At 38.7% G+C, this 21,390-nt stretch overlaps 1 protein-coding gene across 5 annotated transcripts in view; it reads right to left on the reverse strand.

Annotated features, from left to right (window-relative positions):
- TTC29 (tetratricopeptide repeat domain 29) overlaps positions 1–21,390 on the reverse strand; it is a 323,750-nt gene that overhangs the window by 282,971 nt on the left and 19,389 nt on the right. For 4 of the 5 annotated variants that reach the window (XM_037830766.1, XM_037830768.1, XM_037830767.1 and 1 more), the window contains exons 2-3: positions 1,986–2,217; positions 39–152 (exon numbers count right to left, since the gene is read on the reverse strand). The gene's annotated coding sequence lies outside the window, so the exon portion shown is untranslated. The remainder of the gene's footprint in view (positions 1–38; positions 153–1,985; positions 2,218–21,390) is intronic. The other variant, XM_037830769.1, reaches the window with a different exon arrangement.

Here is a 21,390-nt window from a genome sequence, read left to right on the forward strand (position 1 = left end):
AAAATCCTGCCCCCACGCTAGCTCCCGCCATCACGAACCTCAATGGACTGGCTCTGGGGAACAACTCCGGTTTTCGGTTCCGCCGAAGTGTCCCCCACCGGTGGCAGGTGGTGGGCGCCGCGCTGTCCCCTCCTCCCGCAGTTGTTCCAAACCTGGCGGAAAGAGGGGACGCCAAGCCGGTCTCCAGGGAAACGTAGGAGCGGGGCAGGGGCGGGGCGGGGGCGGGGTTAGGCTAAGCCAGGGCTCGGGGTTGGGGCAGCTCTCAGAAGCTTCCGCCGTGGGGCGGGGTCTGTTGCAGGGGCGGGGCCTCAAGACACCGAGGGCTTTTCAACCCCAGCTTTGAAGACAGAGGGCCCTCGGAAGTTAGTTCACTTAACCAAAGGACCTCGACTTTGTCGCCCTGAATCAGCTCTTTCATGGCACTGCTTTCTCAATATTTTGCAACATTTCTCTGTTGTCTACAGGAGTGATGGAAAATCGCTTCGCTTATCATTCATGACCCCCATGACCTAATGCCATTTTATCCAGCCACGTAGGTCATTCATTTCCCCTTTTCCTCAGACTATTGCAGTCAGAACCATTTCTCCTCTGACTCACTCCGATACCTTTCTCAATCCTGTTTCCAGAAAGATAACTGAATATTGAATTGTGCTCAACTAAGAACTCAAAGTCTCTTTCAAAGAATCTCTCCAGGCAGCTCTACTTATATATTGGAATTTTTACCTGAAACCCAAGATTTTGTATTTATACTACTTAATGTCATTCTGTTAATCTCAGCCCATCACTTCTGCCTGTCTCTCACATGTATGTGCAAGAAAGCACGCCTCCTTGCTTATTCTTTCATACATACAGGGTACAAGTGAGTGAGGCTTGTTCCTTATACTTCTCAGACATGGGTGTGCTAGAAAGTGAGGCTTTTGGTTATCACCTGCTGGCACGCTCTGTAGGAGAATGAGCCAGCAATATTGCACACACAAGTCATTCTATTAAACATTAATCAATTCTATTCAGTGTACAAGCATAACACAGTAATAGTCTCACTTCCATTCCACCATCTTATTCGCTGCAGCGAATTACTAAATTACTTCCACCTAGTCAATTTTCATAATACATTCCATTGATTGCTGCAACTACCTGTGATGGGTTCCCCCCATTTCCTCACCAGTAGGACTAATCCTTATAGGCTCACTCCCCAGTTTTCAGCCTTACTTTGATACAATTCCACTGTGACTTTTGTGAATTCTGTTCTAATCTTTCCTTCCTTTCCTGCCTTAGAGGTCTGTGAATTCCATGCACCTTCCTTTCTCACATGAGGCTTTCTCATAAGGCATGGCTTTCTTAGCTGGATTTTTGAGTGACTTCTTCCTGCCTTTTTGGGCTTATTCCTCCTGATTGTCCTCTTTTCACGAATAGTTCTTTGACCAATTCTCCTTCTCCTTCTGTTCAAGATAAGACTGCTTAGAGCTAGGGAAATCAGTCAGAGAACTTTGTCTGAATGTGACAGTAAACCTAACAAACTGGCTTACACAGAAAGGAAACTGTCTGGGTCCTACAACTGAAGGGTGCCAGCTTCAGGTGCAACTTTATTTAGAGATTAGGGCCCTTCTGAAAACTTGGAGCACTCCAGGACACCCCACCACCCAGAATTAATCTCTCCCCCTTTCTTTGCACCTTCCTTTAGACCTCCCTTTATTATCAATATCACTTTGCAGGATTGGATTCTATGAGTTGATCTTTCCTTAAAGGTTGTGAGCTCTTTGAAGGCAGAGCTAGTATATTATTCATCTCTGAATTCCCTGGACTATTATAAAGATTGGTATATGGTATGTGCTCAATCTTTTTTTTAATTAATTGAAGATATGACAGAAGAGGTAGAGGTTCCTTGAACCAATTCTTCCTTATATAATTCTTATCATTGCTTCCTCACCCTTCCCCACTTAGAAGCGAGGGCAGTGTGATGCGATGTGTATTTTGAACGTTATTACCGGCCTAAGGAGATCCAGAGTACCTCCTTCTGATCTTTGTTCCAGAGAAAAGGTTTTTAGGTTGTGACAGGTCCCAAAGAATCTTCTTGCAGAGGTTGATACATCTTAACTACTCCCCATGGTTGTTCTCAAAGGATTTTTGATATCTCAATCATCACTTCCATGATGAAAATTGTTCTGAAGCATTCTTGTTTTACTGGTCTGCTTTCCTGAACACATCCCCACGTGACATCTGAAAAAAGGTATATGAGGTAAATTTCCTGAGTTCCTTCATGTCTGACATCATCTTTATTTTCTCATTGCACATGGTAGTTTGGCAGGATTGGGCATTCTAGCTTGACAATCATTTTTATCAGAAGTTAGAAGGTATTATTTCCATTTTTTCTAGTGTCCAGTATTCATACTGAGAAGTCTGGTGCCAATTTTAATTTTGTTCCTTTGTATGTGAGCTTGTGATAAGATCTGTGCCTGCAGTGACAACCCCAAATCTCAGCAGCAGAAAGCAATAGCATTCATGTCTTGATTACAATGTGTAACCATCACAGGTCAGCCTTGGGTTTTGCTCCATAGCATCCTCACAGCAGAATCAAGCTGAGAGACCCTCTCCCTCTGGATCATTGCTGATCTTTGGCAGAGAAAAGACAGTGAGAATAAATGGCACAGTAGCTCTTAAACACTTCATCCAGAATGTAGAACTCCTGAATTTACCCCCTTATCCCTTATCTTTTCTTTCATTTGCAGTCTCTTTGCCTTTTATTCTAAAATCTGGAATACTTTGCCAATATTATTTTCCAGTCTTTTATGGATTTTTGAGGGTGATAGGAGGAATCTCCTATCTTTGAGAGCTCTTATTTGTCTTTTGATTGCTCCTTTTTAAAAGCATCTTGTTCTTTTTTAATGATTTATTATATTTTCAATTAGCTCTGAATATATTAATTAGAATTTTTTAAGTCTTTTTTTCTCTAAATTATCTCTTTTCTATAGGAAAAGTTTTTCTTTTTGTTAATGTTATATTTTTCTTTTACGTAACTGATGCTCCTTTGTTGCTATATTAATTAGCATTTAAGTTCATCTGCTAGGAACAGAATAACAAATGCAGAATTGGAATGATACTCCATGATGTCAGATTCCCAGCGCCTTCTGTTCTGGATTTCATTCCCAAGATTACCTCATTTTCCATGATGGCAGCTTTCCAGCCAGCACATCTGTATTCTAGCCAAAGAAAGGATGCACAGGGGAAAAGTGGGATGCCCTTTCCTGAAAGAGGAACACATCACTTCTTGTTACATTCCACTGTCAGAATTTCACCACATAGCCACCTTTAGCCCAAGGGAAGCTAGGAAATAGGATCTTCACTTTGAGTGGCCAAATGACTTGCTAAAAATCAGGGGTCTGTAACTATGGAAAATAAGAAAGTGAGAATAGAAAATGGGGGAGAATCAGCATTGATACTGCAGATGCCATTCATACTTCAGAAAGAAAGAATGGATATCTGGTGTGAGCTTCCTCTGTGGTCCAGATAAGACTGTCTTGCACCAAGTTTCCTTTCTGGGTAAAAATTTTGACAGAGAGCTTGGGATTAGGTGGGCAGATTATGTCAGTTTGGATTATTTTACGGTGAGTGCACAGAGGATCAACTATCAGGCTGTGCCCTCCATGCCGGAATAAGTAGTCAACACTGAGGTACCAACATCCACATCTGGATCCTACGTTTCTTCCCAATAGTTCATATGCCATCGTTATAAACAAGTTTGTCCGGTGAAAAGTCCTCCTCCCTGATCTGAGTCTACAGGTAAGGGAATGGAATGGGGTACTGAGGGGTTAGATTATGTCATGTTCAGTATCTTCCCCACACCCCTCACCTTCAGTCCTCCTCCTCCTCCCTTCCTTCTCCTTTACCTATAGAATCTGAGCAATGACTCCAGGATTTATATTGGAAGAATGTCCTCTAACCACTTCAAGGATGGAGCTTTCTTTACTTATCTCATGCTTCCAGTTGCTCCAGTCTACTTTGTGTCTTCAGTCAGTTTTTAAAATCTCTTCCACTGACATCTTTTACCTAATGCTCACCACTATTATTAGCATGTTTATTTATTTGATTTTGGTACATATCAACTTTTATTTCAGTGGAATCTTGGGAGGGAAGGGAGATAAACATGTGCACTAAGTCTGTCAGCCTCTGAATCATTCCAGGGAAAGAATATTAAAAGAAGACTGAAGAAAAATTAAGGGACAGTTAAGAGAGGAAGAGAAAATATAGAACAAAATAGAAAATTTTGTGAAAAGTGTCAGAAAGAGGCGCTGACTACCTCATAACACTCATCATAATTTACTTATCTTAAATTTATAGTAGATAAATTAGCTAATATTGTTTTCTAAAACTTTGGATTGAAGTAATTTATTTGTGTGTGTGTGTTGGCTGCCACGCATCCATTTCTCTTCCTAAAATTACATCTTGAGGAAATATCAACTTCCCATCAGGCCCAGTCTAGTCCAGGGGACTGTGTTAGGTATACTAGAACCCTGTAGCTGAGAGACAAGGATGTGACATAAGCTAGGCCAGTTTCAGGCTTCTACCTGGGAATCTGAATGTTGAACAGTATTTAAAAGCCTATTATTAGTTGCCTCCTGTCAACGTCATTCCTGCCAAGCCACCATTGTGGTGTCTGCTTCCTTAGCCTCAGACTCCACGTTGATTCCTGCCAGTCACCAAGCCTGGTCCTTCAGTTCCCTGTCCATTTCCTTTTGCCTAAATCAGCTGCAGTAAAACTTTGTTGTGTTGCTTGGGATTAAATTCTAATTGGTAAGACTTGGTTGTAGGATATTGATTTGCAGGGAAAGATAGGGTTCTCAGGAATGATTATCATTCAGAAGTTCTCAAAGGGGGTTGTATCATGCCCTAGACTTGGCTGCTTGGACATTAATGGGAGTAATTGGGAAGTGCAGCTGACATCTTATGGTCTGGGACCAATGATGCTAGATTTCCTGAAATCCATGGTTCAGTACCACCCAAAAAGAATTTTCCTACATCTGTCATGATTTTTGAATGTTCAGCCAGGCATTCATGAAGTGAAAAACATGTATTTAATCATTCAAGCTTAGAAACTAAATGAACTTTTGATGTACGCACACACACACACACACACACACACACACACACACACACACACACACAAGTAATGGAGCTCTAGTTCTTATTATGTAAAGTATTCTTCTAGGTATTCTAGAAACAGCTAGTAATTATCAACTGAGATCACCTATAAGCAATTGTCCACTGAGGACTACCACCAAAAACCTTCATGAGACAATGAGGAATTCAAGGATGTGTAATTGAATGACTGTTTCTGTGACACTGGATAATTTAAACTAGAGAATGACAAACTTAAAATAAATTCTGTTCTTAAAACATGGACTAAAACTGAGGGATTTTGTAACAATTGAGTGGCTGAATCACAGCAAGAGCTGACTACAGCCTGGGTAGATTTATTATGTGAATGTTAGGGCAAACAGAAGAGTGTGGTGTGACTTCAATAATGGAAATGGGGTTAGCTGGGCATATTCAGTAGCCTAAAGGCCTAAGTCCCTCTTAAGCATCTTACACTGGGGCTTCTTTGCTCAGAAACTCCCCTGTTTTGTCTGATGCAGCTGTTCTTTTCTTGCTTGAATATACTGTTACGTCTTTGCCTTGGGTTTGTCCTTGAGACAACAACACAATAATATCTTTCTTATCTAACTACTCATAATACTCAGATCTGTAATTCGAAATAGAGCCCACTGTGTCTTGGGAAGCAATGCAAAATCAAATCCTGAGATGGGCTCAAACGTGCACACACACATACACACACATACACAACATGGGGCATTTGCTGGTTTACATCAGCAAAAAATCTAGGGGCATTTTTTCTCAAAATGGATTTTGAGGATGCTTGAACAAAAAGGGTGGAACACATTTTTAGATAAGAGTAAATCTGTCAAGATGAGTGCATTAGTCAGAGTCTCTAGATTCAATGTACTATTTCAGGTGATTAGGTGTATTTTGTTTAATAGTTTCCTGGCAGTTAAAACAAACCCAGCCAACTGTAAAGGAAGTTGACTTATAAAATAAATCTGCTTTAATTTAAAGGAAAACATAAAAGACTTTCAGAGATAGGAATGCTAAGTTACATTTATCATGCATGTCTCACCTCCTAACTATGCTCCCTAAGAAAGTATTGAAAATTCTCCCTTAATCAAAGATTGGAGAAGTAACTTGAGGAAAATTCCAGAACCTTATAAGTTCTTTAGTGACTTGCTTCTCCAAGTTATGAATGCAGGCAGGAGATGTTATAATTGAAAAGGGCTCCATGATTTTAATGGGGATATAATGTTCCCAAGGTAAGAGAAGCCAGATTACTCAATCTCAGTGAGTATGTTCTTGTTTGCTAATGCTGCTGTTATGCAAAATACCAGAAATGGATTGGCTTTTATAAAGGGGATTTATTAGGTTACAAATAACTTTAGTTCTAAGGCTATAAAAAGGTCCAAATTAAGGCATCAACAAGAGAATACCTTCACTGAATGAAGACCAGTGGCATCCAGAACACCTTTGTCAGTTGGGAAGGCACATGGCTGGCATCTGCTGGTCCTTTGCTCCCGGGTTGCATTTCAAAATGGCTTTCTCTAAAACATCTCTGGTCTTCTGTCTCTCTTAGTTTCTCTCTCTCAGCTCCTGTAAATCTTTGCTTGTTCTCCCAGGGTGTTTCTCTGTAAGCATCTTGGGGTCCTCTCTTAGCTTTTCTGGGACAAACTCTGGGCTTCATCTTTTAGCTTAGCATCTCCAAATATCTTGCTGTCTGCATCTTCAAGTACCTCCAAAGTATCTCCAAGCATCAGCATCTGTGTCAGCTCTTGAGCTCTCTTAAGTACTCCAGTGAACTAATCAAGACCCACTCTGAATGGGTAGGGTCCACACCTCCAAGGAAACAATTTAATCAAAGGTCTCACCCACAATTGGGTGAGTCATATCTCCATGGAAACACTCAATCAAAAGGTTCCACCCAACAAGATTGGATTAAAAGACCATGGCTCTTCTGGGATCCATAACAGTTTCAGACTGGCAAGTAGGTACATTTACCATGGTATGTAGTCATGCCATTGTATTAATTAGAATGGCCTGATCTACAGAGATCTCTGTTTGTGATTAATTGATCATGAAATTTCTAGGGATCAAGCTAAAGATTAAGCCACTTACTTAGAACTTGATTTTATGAGAAAAGAAGAAAAAAAAAAAACTCCTAAATCTGGTAAACAGATTCCTGGCTTGAGTTAGCATAATAGAAAGTAGAGAGTACTGGTCTCTCATATTTTACAAGAGAAGAGTTCATTATCTAAACCCATAGCCCCTTGAATGAAAGCTATGTATCCTGGGGTCTTATATTAGTCAGGTCCTATGGGAAATAGAACCGACAGGAGATATTTGTAAATATTATGAGTTTTTTTTAATAAAAATTGCCTCTTATCACTGTGAGGATGCAAAAATCCATGTGGAGTGGTGGAGGTAGGTCACGAGAAGAATTAGCAGTGTCCTGCAAGCCAATCACCTCATGACATTCTATTGCAGTTCCATCTGGTGAAACAGAATTAAACTCTTCAGACAGAGAAGAGAGGGCTGTTTGCTCAGGAAAAGTGGTAACAGTTTATCAGGCACAGCAGGGTTAATCTCTTCAGATGGAGGTTTGATGGCGGATTCCTCAGGGCAGATTGGAGGTTGGATGGCTTGTTCCTCAGGGACAACCATTAAGGTTTATCTGGCAAAGACTCAGCAGAATATAGAGAGTTTCAATGTCCACACTCCCATTATTATCACTCATATGTCTCCATTCCAATTTTCAGGACCCCATTCCTTTCCAATCAATGCCCCTACTTTAACAACAGACATCCTGCAAGGTTGGGAATTTAGTTTACATTGTAATTCAGCCACTTGCACAGTGAGATTCTGGGTCTGGTTTTTAAAAATCTCAATCTGTGGCTACATGAAATAACATTTTCTTTCAGGGCACACATAGAAACTTTTTCATCATTCATGCAGCACTTAAGTTGCAAATTTGAATCCTTCAGCTCCTCCCTTTCTTTTACAACCATATCCAGTGTATTTAGGAATAACCAGCCAGCATTATTATACTTTCAACTCCACAAAACTCTGTTAATGTGTCAAAAACACTCTTGTAAGCATTAGAGTAGCCATAACCAGTGGTGATATTTTGCTTATCTCTATTGCCAACTCCCACCATGGACTATCAGTGCCATCTTGATTGTTGGAAATAGAGTCATTCGTGCCTTTGAATCTTACCAGGTTAGACAACCAAATCAAAACCCAGCACCAATTCAGAAATCTCATCCTTGAGTTTGTTTCTCAAGAACCACTCCTAGTACCAAAGCTGTATTAGTCAGGATTCTCTAGGGAAATAGAACTGACAGGAGATATCTGTAAATATTTTGAGATTTTTATAAAAATTGTCTCAAGCAACTGTGGGGATGAACAAGTTCAAATTCCATAGGGCAGCCTGCAATCTGGGAACCCTAATGAAGGTTTTTGATGAATTCCCTAGGAGTAGCTGGCTAGCAGAAGGAGAGATGGAAATTCTCTCTTCTACCTGCTGAAATCATCACTTCTCCTTTTAAAGCTTTCAACTGACTGGATAGTACATCTCTCATTGTTCAAGGTAATCTCCTCAGTAGATTGTATATGTAATCAGCCATAGGGGCAATCAACTTACTGATGATTTAAGTCCATGATGTGTCCTCACAGTAACAATCAGGCCAGTGCTTTCTTGACCAAACAACTCTACACCATCACCTGGGCCAAGTTGAGACATGAACCTAACTGTCACAAGTCTAGATATAACACTACAAGTGAACACTGTAATTCTTTCTTCTGTTCATCCTCCAAGGTAACTGTACATTCATTCATACAGGTAATTGCACTGGAGAAAGTAGTATACCGAGAACTTTTGGGTTGATAAACACTAAACATTAGCTTCAAGCTAATGTTAATTTCTAGGGAGCCAGAACATAATTACTAATAGATCTCAGGTTATTATATATATAAATTTATATATATAAATTCTAGAATAGGCCCAGTGGGACCCTAAACCCATCCCATAATTATTTCCTTGAATGTATAGATATATGGGCATGGGGAGAGGCAGAATTCTTTAATGTCCTCCTGACCTATGGAATAAAGGCTATTATGGTAGGAGAGAGTCAAGTGGAAACTCTTGAGGCTCTCCCTTCATGCAGCAATTACACTGGGTCAGATAATTGAAAGGTTCAGTCCACAAAACTATAGCAAAGTTTAATCAGAAATATTTCTTACTGGCAAAGAATACACAGAAGCAAGAGCAAGAAAGCATAAGGCAAGAATAAGGTTGGTCTGAACCACTCAGATCCTCTCTCGGTTACACAGGATGCACTTCATCTCCAAAACACAAGGTTACCAAGGGCTCTCTTAAGCTCCACTGATCACAGAGTCCAAACCAGGCTATGCAACCAAGTAAAACAGGGTGCAGATTATCAATCTATATATTTTTAACTAACAATGTAGGCACAAGCTGGCACAGGGTGCATTCGGAGGAGTTGCAGACTTTCAACAAAACATCATATATAACTAGTTACCATATTTCATTCCTATTTCGGCCAAAGGTGAATTCTATTGCTCCATGTGATTTATAGATAGATAGATATAAATATAGCTATAGATTTAGATATAGATATAAATATAGATATACACAGAGCTTCCATGGAAGAGCTAAAAACTGACCCTACACTTGCCTACAAAATAGTGAAGCAAAAGTATTACTGTATCTCTGGGAGAATTTCAGACTTGAAAAATTTAGAGGCTATAATTCCTTGCCTATCCCTATTTCATTCTCTGGGTTAACTGGGCAAAATAGATATACATCTCAAAGAATAAAGGGTCAATCAGGTGGTAACTCCAGTTATGCTGCTATTCCAGATAGAGCCTTCATGCTGGGGCAAGCTGATGTGCAGTGCATGCTGTTTCCCTCCTACATTTTGATAAATAGAAAATACAGGAGCAATTTGCTTTCTCCTAGCAGGGATGGCAGTGTACCTTTATTTTCCATCTCAATAATATGTCAACTCTTGGATTCTTTGCTAAATTTATCCACAAGGACCTTAATTATCTTACTATCTCATAGACTATCATGCTGGATCACTGCACTGGTGAATAAATAAAACCTGGAGGGCAAGAAATAGCAGGCACCCATGCCTAATATAAATACACGCCAAAAGGAAATATATACATCTTATGAAAATGCAGGCATCTTCCTCCTCAGTGAAGTTTTGGAGGGTGTGGCAGTTTGAAGCTTTTATGTACCCCAGAAAAGGCCATGTTCTTTTAATCCATTCCTGTGGAGGTAGACCTATGGTAGGTAAGAACTTTTGATTAGGTTATTTTAATTGAGATGTGACCCACCTCATTCAAGGTGGGTCTTAATCCTCTTACTGGAGCCCTTTATGAGAGGATAAAATACATACAGAAGCTAAGAGATGGAATTCAGAGACACTCACAGAAAAAGCCCCAGAGAAGCTGAGAGACAAGAACACACCCACAGAAGCTGAGAGAGGAAGCCACTGAAGCCAGAAGCTGGAAGCAATGACCTGGGAGACAGGGACCAGCAGACATTGCCATGCGCCTTGCTATCTGGCAGAGGAACCCAAGTTTGCCAGTAACCAGTCTTCAGAGAGGCTATTGTCCTCTTAATGCCTTGATTTGGATATTTTCACAGCCATAGAATTGTAAGCTTATAAGCTAATAAACTCCCATTGTTAAAAATCAGTCCATTTCCGGTATATTGCATTTCACCAGCTTTACCAAACCAGAACAGGATGTTTAGATGGATTGGTACTCCAACATGAAGGGCAGTTTGTTGAAATTTGCACATCCACTATTTACATTTCTTTGGAGTTTGGAGGCTGACATAAATTATGGACTCTCATGAGTGTGGCTACATCCTACCATGAGATAATTATTGCAGTTCTAGCCCCAGAATCTGCCTTGATATGCATGCCCTTCCCAAGCATGATTTTCCAGCTTCACAATGAATTTGTGAGCCACTGATATCATTCCAATAAATCAATTTTGCTAAAGTTAGCCAGGGTCAATTTCTGTTATTTGCAACCAAAGAATACTAATTTACACAATAATTAAGAAGGTATTAGATGATACAAATTGGATAATAAAATTTAATAAAAAATTACAGAGAATATCAATTATGTACATTGAACATTATAGATTGTTATATTTTTTTCTAAAGTAATAGGTGACACTCCAAGATTCAATTAGGAAATTGCATTAAATAGCATAAATAGCAATTTAATTCATTTTTCTATTGTTACATAGAAATTTGATAAAATTAGTTTAAAAAATTGAGTCAAAATATTTTATTTATATATTGTCAAATGGTGGTGTGTTTTTGACCTGGCTGAAAATATTATAAAATATTTTTGAGGTTTAAATATTATTTTCCATTTGTACAATAAATCAGGCAAAGAGATCTAGTCAATATTTATTGATCCAAAATAAACAGTGAGTTGTACTGGGTATTCTAAGGCAAAACCAAAAAGTCATTTATTTCCTTATTGATGTTTGCAAATAGTAATTTTTATACCGAATTTAGAATTGAAAGCCTTTTTATCGATTTTAGCAATATGTATAACACTCTTGTAATTATCATAAGTGTTTTGCAGTTAAAGGAACCTGAATTATATATTTGACTGTGGTTTAGAAAGGGGAAATTTTAGGTTGTATATATGTTACTAGATTTATAATTTAAGAAAAGCAAAACACATAAGACTGTACAACACAAACAGTGAACCCTATTGTAAAACCATGGACTATAGTTAATAGAACAATTATTAAAATGATTTTCATGAATTGTAACAAATATACCACACTAATGCAAGGTGTTAATAATAGGGTAGTATATTGAACTCTGTATTTTATGCATGATTTTTCTATAAACCTACAACTTCTCTTATAGAAAAAGAACTCAGAAAAATAGCTTTTAAGATCTAATAAAATAGAATCAGGAAATATTTTTTGAATATCTAGCATGCAAGAGAGTAAAAACATGAATCTTTGTAGCTTATAAAATCTGATAAATGTGCATGTTTTGAGGTGTTTGTAAATAATTGTACTAATAAAATGTCATAATTTATGTACGGGTACTTTAATTTAAATGTCAACAAAATAATTGACATCATTAAATTACCAAAAAGCCTATCTGATAGCCACATAATATTATAAATGAATAAGGACTGACTTCTCTTTCCTTCTTCCCAAGGGAAATATTCAAGGAGCTACATTTTCTGATCTGACCTCTCTGGAAAGGGCCTTTCTCTGTTCCACTTTATTTCTACATCAGGACCTTAATCTCCTTTCCAAGAACTTCATCCTTAACAGCAGTGGCTATAAGGGATATATCTGGAGGAAACCGCCCACTATAGAACTTTGTGTATAGCAGAAATAGAACCAGCCACTTCCTCGTTCTTATCTGAGAATTAAATGGTCACTTCTCAGTTGCAATGAGATGTTACTTACAACAGCACCACTAATCTTACACAGCATTCACCACATTGGTTGAGACACTACATCTGCTTAGACCTTTGGATGTTTCTTTAAAACTATTATTCTGTGATGAGTCTCTAAGGTATAATTCTTATCAGTTTATATATCGGCGATTGTTAACACTTCTAGCCAATACCCTGTAATGTGGTGTCACCTAGCAACACTCATTGTCCAAGGATTGCTATTCTTACCTGTGTCAAAGCAGTTAAATTAGATACATTGATGCAGAGTCCAGTAATTGTATGGCTCTAGCAAAATTGGTCCCAGAAGAAATATAAAGTAATAAAATAATTTAGAAGAAGGATAAACTCAATGTGATCACAAACCCCTTCTATACTCCCCTAAACTAGTTGGCTCAACTGATCTTGGGAGAACAAGTTAGGCAAGTAGGTTGTCCTAATCACCACATTGCAATTTAGCTCTCACGCACTGCCAAAGGAGTGTGCTTCCCTGTGTTTGATCTAACAGTGAGTCCTTGCAGTGGTGCCCATAGGGAGAGGAGGTGAAGAAACACAAATCTGCTTACGCGAATTCATTTACAACAACTGACAACTGGCTCCGTGGGAGAAAAACACAGGTCTGCAGGAAATGTTAAATGTGTGTGCTTGGCTTAACGTTTTTTTGGAAACCTCTGACCCCCTCCTTCCTATATCTCCACTTTTGACTCCTCTCACATTCTCTTTTGGGGAGGTCTTCCCAGGGTGCTACCCACTGCCCTGTCCAATTTAGGCTTGTAACTCCCAAATCCTTGGATTATGATATGGGTAGTGGTTTGGTGCCTTAGGCCAATAGTCTTCAAACTTTTTCAGCTGTGTGTACCATAAAAGGATTTCTGGAAAGCTATGTAGCTCCTTGGACATTTTTAGGTTGATATTTTTATCAAAGTTTAGCCATCAAAAAAGGTGTTATTTTTGACGTATTTTGTATTGTGTGTTAAGATGTATTTTTATCAAAATCTTGGAGCTGTAGATTTTGCTCTTCAATTTATCAAAAATGTCCACTATATAACCTAAATGACAAGCCACCCCACATTGTTAAACCAATCTGCCAAATCAGATGCACAGTCTGTCAGAAAAAAAAAACAAAACTCTGCTCTCCTTTGTCCCTTTGGTGAGATTTTATAAAATGAAAGGGGCTTGGAAAAGTAGAAGCAGCAGACTGAGAGCATAGTACTCAGGTAGATTGCTATTACAGAAGAGCACGTTTGAAAGTTGAGCGGCTGAGAAATGATTTCCTTAAACCTACCAATGTCCAAGAAGCCCTGGAAAAGTCTTCGGGATCTAGTTTGAAAACCTAAGCTCCCTTATTAGGCTTCTAGTTTGTATTTCCTTTTCTATAAATCTAGTTTTAGTTGATGTGAACATAACACACCATTTTTAAATCCAAAGCACACAAAAACCAACTTCCCCTTATAATTTATTTTATATACAACAGTTGGTATCAAACTGATCTGTCCTTTTGCTCCCCCAGCATGCTGGTTCTATTTTTGGTGAAATTTTGTTTTCTCACACTGCTAAAGCTGCTCATTTACAAATTCCATTTGAACCTTGATAATTTAGCTAATCATTTTGTGCCCTCACACAATGGATAAAGCTACAATGGCATTGTTTTTTTACTAGTGGAGACAAATCTCCACAAAATAATACGCTTCAACAGCTGTCCAAACTTCTTTAAACCTTAATTATGGTTTGTTAATTTTCTTGGGGTATGGTAGGAGCATATTGGAAGCAATGTAGTTATTTTAGGATATTTGTTTTTCTTATTCCTTTGTGGTTTTTTTTGAAATTTTTTGATAAAGATTTAAAAAAACCTTATTATGTGTGCACACAATAATTAATACATGCATACCTCTCCTTCCATAGTATTACTTAAATGTGTACAAATATCATTCCAAGGTATTAAGAGGCATTTTACTATTAATTTAATATAATTCAGAAATAGTTTCTCATTTGTCTGGGACAAAAATCTAACTATATATATGTGAGGGGAATTCTAAACTCATAAACAAAAAATAGAATATAATGATGTTTCTCAAAGGCTGTTATAAACAAGATGACAAACATTACATTTGGTAAAATTCCAGTATAACTTCCAGTACGGTCTCACAGGGAAACAACTTATTAACTAAAGGATAAATAAAAACTGAATTAGATGAAACAGAGGCAAAAAATATGAAGTAACAGTCCTAAGCACTGAATTTGAAAGTTTAAAGCCATCCATCCATCCATCATTCCAACAACGTGCCTGGCTCTCTATCAGGTGTAGGAATATTAAGATAAGCCACATTCTCGGTGAACTCCCAGCCTAGCATTGAAGACAAGACTGCAAAGGAGAAAATTTCTGTTGCTTTGCTTTTAAGCTCTGTGACCCATCAGCACCAGTACTGGAAAGAACTGGCCTGATGTCCTTATCTTTTAATGGCCTAGTCCTAAGCCCTCCACCATAGCCTGTCTCCCATCCTGTTCCTCTGCCAATTTATAATCCTCTCTGCTCCTGACCCATTTTCCTAATTAAGGTCCCAAACTCATCACTCAGACCTGACTCTGGCTCCTCTGATGCTGACCCAGGCCTCCCAGGCACTCACATTGCCTTGGTTACCTGCCTCTTGCCTGTTTGCATAGCCAGCTGGTCCCGTGGAACCTGGCACAGCACAGACCATTGGGACTGATGATCCCAGTCCCATGAGTGGCCACAGTTCCACGTGCTAAGTGCTGTAAAAAAGTCAACTCAGTGGGTGTCCAGAGGAGAGACCACACAGCCAGGGTTTGGTGGAAGTTTGGAGCTCACAAAAGACCTCATGGAGGGGATAATGTTTGAAAGTGATTTTGAGACTTAAAATTGGAGTAGAGATACGCCAGGGGTACTGAGGGAAATAGAATAGCCAAAAACCATGGCTTGCTTGATATACCTGAATTCTAGAATACATGGGTGGAGAACTGTGGAAGATGAACCTAGCCCTCAAACTAGTGATGTAAAATTTTGAGCTCCAACCAAGACAACAAAAAACTCAATGCATGAAACATATTCATCAATTTAGTATATTTGGAATTATAATTGAAATAGATGTTGATTTTGTAGTATTAGTTGTAGTCAGTTCATGGGAGAATTATGGAATGCCCCCCCCCCAGGAGGGTGAAATAAAGTCATTATCTGAAAATAAAATTAAAGAGCCCTCTTTCCTTCCATGTGGTTGTTTATCTATAAAAGCATTCTACATTCCAAAGCTTTTCTTCTAAGTCATTCTGCCTTTAGTTAACTTTCTTTGCTCTGATCTCAGGCTCAGCAAGCAATCTCATAAGTATAATTTTCTTCTCAATGTAGAGATTCCTAAATGAATGGTAGGTACATTTTGATTAACTGACTAAATATTTAGGTTCTTCTGGAAATTATATTCTCACTTTAAATTAATGCACTAGTATTTAGTTACGCATCAGTGTATATAAGTTTGGTTACTTTGGGTTAATGTTTCTAAGGTTGATAACTAACAAACTGCAAAGTCAAGTTTTAGGACCTACAAAATGGAGGAGCACGTCTTTGTCTAGAGGAATCCATCCAGGAAGGAATTTCTTAAAAGCACTAGTTAGAGACTATTGGCTTCTCTTGGTGATGTCTCTATCCTGACTCTCTTTATTACTGTAATAATTATGGGCCCATGTAATTTATTAAAACTTTTATTTAAGTACCATAAGGAAATTCCAAGAACAGAAAGTCAATAAAATTTATTAAACAATAAATAACCTATCCCAGAAGGCAGAATTTTGAATATTACAAACCAAATTGTTGAAAGAGAATAATTTTGGTGGTTATGTGAATGATTTTAGCAGTAATCTCTTCCCATATTTTTCTGGTATAACTGAAGATATATTATCTTTTGCAGTGAGCATGAGAATGCACCTGAAAGACCTCTAACTATAGGGAGCATAATTGACCAAGGGTCCCAGCTACTACCTGGAATATCTAGATGGAATCATACCAGAACTTAAAGGAGAAGGGGCATTACTGGACCATCTTGGACTTAGAGCTGAATGCAGTAACAAGTGAGATTTTCAGTTGACACCTTTTGGAGATGAAATGTTCATGGATGTGGATGTGTAAGGGAGAATTGCATTATGTAAAGTAGTAACATTTCCTTTTTAAATATGTGTAAATGTAGGAATAATTGCATATGTTTTCATGCAGAGGGTTAGACCATAGTAGAAATTAGTTATTCTTTTTTGGCCACCCAGCATCTGAACCTCCTATCTATGTTTGGGAAACCTTGTACCTTATGCACAGAGTCTACTACCGTCTACAGAATCTTGACCAGCCAGATACTCACTTTTCCAGACTCCTTTGCAAGGGGGGCATGGATACTTTGCCAGTTTCAGCCAATGAGACAATCTGCTCTAGACTTTGAAACAGAAGTGAGTCATGCAAAGACACAGTGGTTATGCAGAACTGGCAAGGCTGGGGGCAGTGGTGGCCACCACTGTCTAGGCCCAGGTCCGACACTGGTGCACTCAGCAGCCCAAGACAGTGCATCTGTGCCCAGCGGCCCCAGAGTCTCCGTGGGAACAATTCTGAGGCATGATTTTGGGCATTGTTCTGGGCTTTAAGTTTGGTCTCTGGCCCTGTGAATATTCTATCACTTATCATTTTTTTAATCAAATTTGTATTTTTATCAAATTTCTACAAATTTTATCAAATTTCTATTTGCCTGTTTTAGCCAGAATTGGTTTCTGCTCATTGCAATGAAGACCCAGACTGATAGCGTCATTTGAGAGACTTTGAGTTCTGCTTGGACTAGAAGTTTCTGCCCTTGAATGCATTCAAGGCCGGCACTAATCTGCCAGGTACTGACCGTGCTGTTTGAGTAACTTATTTCAGGTTGGAGCAGGATCAGCTCTGCTTCTACTTTGTGAAGCTACCCCAGCATGTCCCCAGTTCTTCTGTATTGCTTTAGTGTTCCCTGTTATAAGTGGCAGAGCTGGTATTAATTCAGGCTTTCTGACTCCAAAGTTCTTGCATCTAATCATTAGGCTCTACTAACTCTCATTAGTTATGTCTCACAGATGGGAATGGTCCGTTTGAAGGTAAGTGGTTTTCCCTTGACACTTCCAAATCACATCATTAATATGGTCTACATCTCATCGGATTGGCTACCACCTACTGACAATAGCAATCATTTTGATTAGCAAACTATATCTATTATTGAAGCTTCTAATATCATCTGATCAAACTGTTCTGCATCTTTCACCTTATTAATGTGCTGCTCATAGCTTTGCACTTGCCCTTCATGATTGTATCTTTCGCTAACTTCCTCTCTCTGGAAAAAACAACATGGTCTCAGCACCCTGTGCAGCCTGGGTTCCACCACTGGAATCGTTGCTGCTCCCCTTTCCTGCCCCCTGACACTCCTGGTGTGCTGCTCTTGTTGCTCAGGCTTGCCCTATGCCAATCCCAACACCTAGAATCACACACTATTTTTCTAGTTCATTTAGAAAGGCACGGCATTAACATGAGTGATGAATTAAAAAGGAAAACATAGAAATAGCTTATTATTTTGCAAAAGGAGAATGATTCCAAAATTCCTGACTGTCATTGCTCCAATAAGTGATTCTTCCATCTCTTTGCAGCCCCAAACCTTCCTCTTCTCTGATCCCAGGACTGCTTTTGAAATGCTGGGAGGTTTTATGGGAAGAAGAGACCCTTAGGGGTACAAAAGGATAGCTGACTAGGCTGTTTTAACTGAATAAGAGCTTGCCACTAATAAAAGGAACTTATTTTATACACTTAATTTTGCACGGAATTCAGAGATAGAGGCATATTTTTGTAAAAGGAGAATCTTGCTGGATTGATAATTCCTACTAGTTTCCTAATGAAAAAAAAAGCATCTCACTTGAAATATAAAATAGGCCTCAAAAATTCTGCACATCACCTCTTTTTTTTTTAAACATTTGGATTGAGGGATGAGATGGAAATAGCAGTGCTGCTCAAGATCAAATCAATTACCTCTGTAAGTGTTCTCAACAGATATAGCTCATCTTGTAAGTCATTGAACTCATACGTTCCAGAAAAGCACATCAATGTCATATTTCACTGCTAAAATAAAATATTTTCTAGAAATTTGACACCCAATTCTTTTTGGTTTTTTTTTTTTTTTTTTTTTTTGGTCAGCTTTTCCATTTCCTCTTCATCATCTCTTGTTCCAGAGAGAAAAGATTGAAAATGATGATAGAAAATTGCAGATATTTTCCAACAGCTTATTCTTCTAAAATATTGATGAAATTTATAATGAAAACCTTTTTTTCATTGTTTTCCTTGTTAATGCCACCAAAACCATCTAAGCAAGCAATTATTTAACCAGGTAAAGGCAATGCATATAGTTGATTCATAGGAATCTACAGGCATCCAAGAAGGTATATCCCAAGGGCTTGAGAACAGGGAGAGAAAGAGGTTATTATTAAATGAAACTCAGCACTACAAAAACTAACATATCATGAGAAAGATTAAGCTTCTGTAAAAGTAGCCCAACATATGAAATGGTTTGTGAAAGTGTTTGCTCAGACTGAGAAATTACGGTTATAAAGACTTAGTTGTAATTTTAGAAAATTGTGCATATAATCAATTCCACTGAAATAGAAGTTGACTAGAAGAGATAATGCCATGATTGAAAAAAATAGCAGAAAGCAGTGAACGAGGAAGAATTTGTCAAGTGTGTCCTCCAGCAGTGTCTGGAGAACCAGGGGACTGACTCCAGTGGCAATTTCCCATCATCCAGCCGGTGACCTTCCTAGAATAATGCAGTGCAATCCTACAGAAGGCCAAGGCCTGGCTGATATGTTTTTTAATGGCATTTGACTCCATTTATGATCACCAGTGGACTTTCTGATCTATTATTTGTTTTTCACAGTAAAATAGGAAGTTATGTCCTGAGGAAACAGTCAAATACAAATTTGAACATGAATTGATGAAATGGTGTGCAAACTAGTCTTTTTTAAATTTTGGTTAGTATATGTCAGTTTTGTTTTTTTTTTAATCTTCATTTTATTGAGATATATTCACATACCACGCAGTCATACAAAACAAATTGTACATTCGATTGTTCACAGTACCATTACAGAGTTGTACATTTATCACCTAAATCAATCCCTGACACCTTCATTAGCACACACACAAAAATAACAAGAATAATAATTAGAGTGAAAAAGAGCAACTGAAGTAAAAAAGAACACTGGATACCTTTGTCTGTTTGTTTGTTTGTTTCCTTCCCCTATTTTTCTACTCATCCATCCATCAACTAAACAAAGTGGAGTGTGGTCCTTATGGCTTTCCCAATCCCATTGTCACCCCTCATAAGCTACATTTTTATATAATAGTCTTCGAGATTCATGGGTTCTGGGTTGTAGTTTGATAGTTTCAGGTATCCACTACCAGCTACCCCAATTCTTTAGAACCTAAAAAGGGTTGTCTGAAGTGTGCGTAAGAGTGCCCACCAGAGTGACCTCTCGGCTCCTTTTGGAATCTCTGCCACTGAAGCTTATTTCATTTCCTTTCACATCCCCCTTTTGGTCAAGAAGATGTTCTCCGTCCCATGATGCCAGGTCTACATTCCTCCCTGGGAGTCATATCCCACGTTGCCAGGGAGATTCACTCCCCTGGGTGTCTGATCCCACGTAGGGGGGAGGGCAGTGATTACACCTTTCAAGTTGGCTTAGCTAGAGAGAGAGGGCCACATCTGAGCAATAAAGAGGCATTCGGGAGTACGCCCTTAGGCACAATTATAGGGAGGCCTAGCCTCTCCTTTGCAGCAACCATCTTCCCAAGGGTAAAACCTGTGGTAGAGGGCTCAACCCATCAAACCACCAGTCCCCTATGTCTGTGGTCATGTTAGCAACCATTGAGGTGGGGTAGGCCAATACCCCTGCATTCTCCACAGGCTCCTCAAGGGGGCTCTACATATTTTTTTCCTTGGTTTTTTTTTTTTTTAAATCAACTGTATGAAAAAAAAAAAAATTAAAACAAAAACATGCAATAAAAGAACATTTCAAAGAGACCATAACAAGGGAGTAAGAAAAAGACAACTAACCTAAGATAACTGCTTTGCTTCCAACCTGTTCCTACTTTAACCCAAGAAATATAGCAACATTTCTGTGAACTTGTTTCTACTATATCCATCAGAAATTAACAGACCATAGTCATTCCTGGGCATCCCCAGAACGTTAAATAGCTTATCTGTTCTTGGATTATTGTTCCCCCTTCCTTAATTGCTCTCTATTGCTAGTTCCCCTACATTCTACATTATAAACCATTTGTTTTACATTTTTCAAAGTTCACATTAGTGGTAGCATATAATATTTCTCTTTTTGTGCCTGGCTTATTTCGCTCAGCATTATGTCTTCAAGGTTCATCCATGTTGTCATATGTTTCACGAGATCGTTCCTTCTTACTGCCATGTAGTATTCCATCGTGTGTATATACCACATTTTATTTATCCATTCATCTGTTGAAGGACATTTGGGTTGTTTCCATCTCTTGGCAATTGTGAATAATGCTGCTATGAACATGGGCGTGCAGATATCTGTTCATGTCACTGCTTTCCGATTTTCCGGGTATATACTGAGAAGTGCAATCGCTGGATCGAATGGTAGCTCTATTTCTAGTTTTCTAAGGAACTGCCAGACTGACTTCCAGAGTGGCTGAACCATTATACAGTCCCACCAACAATGAATAAGAGTTCCAATTTCTCCACATCCCCTGCAGCATTTGTAGTTTCCGGTTTGTTTAATGGCAGCC

The sequence above is a fragment of the Choloepus didactylus genome, chromosome 3 (genome assembly GCF_015220235.1).
Source record: "Choloepus didactylus isolate mChoDid1 chromosome 3, mChoDid1.pri, whole genome shotgun sequence".
Lineage (NCBI taxonomy): Eukaryota > Metazoa > Chordata > Mammalia > Pilosa > Megalonychidae > Choloepus > Choloepus didactylus.